We start from the raw sequence: 2,371 nt of genomic DNA, 5'->3' as shown, positions 1-2,371 counted from the left end.
CTGCAACCTTTATCCAGCCCATTTGTGCATCTTTAATTACATTATCACATCCTATTTATCTTATTAATTGTTCAGCCCTGCTGCATCATAGCAAATATGATTGTGACAAAGTCCAGAAGACCTCCTTGTTTTCCAGCCAGCAAGGAGTCAATTCCCTGCTTAGACCTCAAGATGTGTACATGGTGGAGTAACAAGTCAGGGCAGAGGATTGATGGCTAGTTGGACTCTCAGAGGAAACTATAATAATCACTCTCTAGAAAGGAGGAAGGCCTTGAAAAAGGTTTGCTCCGCACGCAGTTAGCACAGGGCTGATCTATACACCAAGCTGGGAATTTCTGTCTGCTTTCTACCTATTATGTAGAACCATTCTTTTGATTTTCTTACAATCAATGTACTCTAAAATCTCAAGAATCCAACCTAGAAGAGGGCAGCTTGCTGAGTGGAAAGCTCTTCCTTCGCTATTGAGCCAGTTGATCCACTGCACCCACTTACACTGTTTGTTTTTATTTTTATATCCCCCTAGTATTTATTTTTCATGAGGAGGCGCAAAAGCAGGGCCAGCACATCAGATGGGCAGCAGGGGCACGTGCCACAAGCCAGGCAGGAGTTGAACCTGCAATCTCCTGATCCGTAGTCAGACGCGTTATCCGTTGCGCCACTGGCCCCTGGGTGGGGGTGGGGCTTTGTTTCATTACACTCCCATTCTAGCAAGGTCACAGTCAACCTCAAACCCTTATGGCATCTAATATTATATTATCAGGTTGTCGGAACGAGATGATACATGTCTCTGTTGACGTTACTGGTGTCCACTCCATTAAGCCATGTCTTTTCTGCCTAGCTTTTTGCATGACCATACAAGGGAGTAGATGGCAGTGAGCATTCCCCTTTTTGTGGCTATGTCTCATCTTATGCTCTCTTAATACCCAAGGGTGTAGGTGAGTGATGCATGCAGAGACATTGGAAAGTGTAAATGTATGCCTCATCCAGAACCTCTTATCTGGGTTAGCACCGCCCAAGAAGACTCATGTTTCCAATCATTTCATTGGCCTCACTGAGATGAGACGAGCATTCGTTCAGCATAACATAAGAACATAAGCCTGGCCATACTGGGTCAGCCCAAAGGTCCATCTAGCCCAGTAGCCTGTCTTCTGAGGGCATGTCTACATAGATCTCTGGAGCGATAGATCCAGCGGGGGTTGATTTATCGCGTTTAGTGAAGACATAATAAATCAACTGCTGAGAGTGCTCTCCCATCGACTCCAGTACTCCACTGGAGCAAGAAGTGTAGGAGCGTCACCAGTCAATCTACCGCAGTGAAAACACCACGGTAAGTAGCTCTAAGTACGTTGACTTCAGCTACACTATTTTCGGAGCTGAAGTTGCGTAACTTAGACTGACTTAGCTTGCCCCCTCTCCCCCCCACAGAGTAGACCAGGCCTGACAGTGGCCAATGCCAGGTGCTTCAGAGGGAATGACCCAAACAGGTGATCATCAAATGATCCATCCCCTGTCAATGCTTCATCTAGGTCATTCCATGGGTGACCTAGATGAAGCTGGGGGATTAAAATCTTTCCAAATATTGCTAGATATATTACACAGATTCTTTAGGCAACATTTGCCAGAAGTGTTTATATTTGTGACACTGTATTAGATGAGTCTTATGTCTAGGAGGGAGTTCTCCCTGTTCCACTGAACTGCAGTATGCTCAAGATGTCTAGGATCCCAGGTGCAGCAACATTTCACTAAAGTTGTGACAACTGGACCAAATTTTATTCAGCTAAAGAAGAGACAAAAGCATGCTGTTCCGAGACAAGGGACGGGAGAAATATGGTACTACTGTACTAAGGAATAAACGGTCAGAGGCAGCAATGCATGCTTGATTTGTTTTAAAATAATACATAGAACTTACTTGATCTTGTGTCAATTTCTAAAAATGGGTCTGTCTGATGCTTCAGATTTCCGGAGTGGATGTGGAAATAAAGGAACTGTCCTATACACATTATCAGGGTTTCCAAAGGCTTAGGACTGATTTATTTATTTTGGGATAAGCATTCAATTTTGTAAATCTAGTGGTAATGAAAGAGATCACAGTAATTCCAGTGTTTGCTCCCTGGGTGTAGACAGAGGAGCTGTCAGTTCTGCAGAGGGGAAAAAATAGCTAGACTTTGCAACTTTATCTGAATCCTGTTGCGAGACACTGAGAGGTTAGTTAGATGGGCATCTATTTAAGGAATGGAAGAGCTCATGGGCACAAATGTTGTATCTAAAAGGCAAATTTACAGGGACAAGAGACAGGCTGACAGATCCAGTGAAATATGGGATCCATTTCTAAGAAAGTGGAAGGATACATAGTATAAAATCATTTAGGAGG

The 2,371-nt window shown here is 43.8% G+C and overlaps 1 non-coding gene across 1 annotated transcript; it reads right to left on the bottom strand.

The window, feature by feature from the left end:
* Positions 1 to 592: 592 nt before the first annotated feature.
* Positions 593 to 665, bottom strand: TRNAR-ACG (transfer RNA arginine (anticodon ACG)). The gene has a single exon. It is a non-coding gene; the product is annotated as a tRNA-Arg (tRNA).
* Positions 666 to 2,371: the final 1,706 nt, after the last annotated feature.

Source organism: Malaclemys terrapin, chromosome 3 (genome assembly GCF_027887155.1).
Source record: "Malaclemys terrapin pileata isolate rMalTer1 chromosome 3, rMalTer1.hap1, whole genome shotgun sequence".
Classification (NCBI taxonomy): domain Eukaryota; kingdom Metazoa; phylum Chordata; order Testudines; family Emydidae; genus Malaclemys; species Malaclemys terrapin.
Note: the sequence above shows the minus strand (reverse complement) of the source record. Positions and strands in the feature narration are given on the sequence as shown.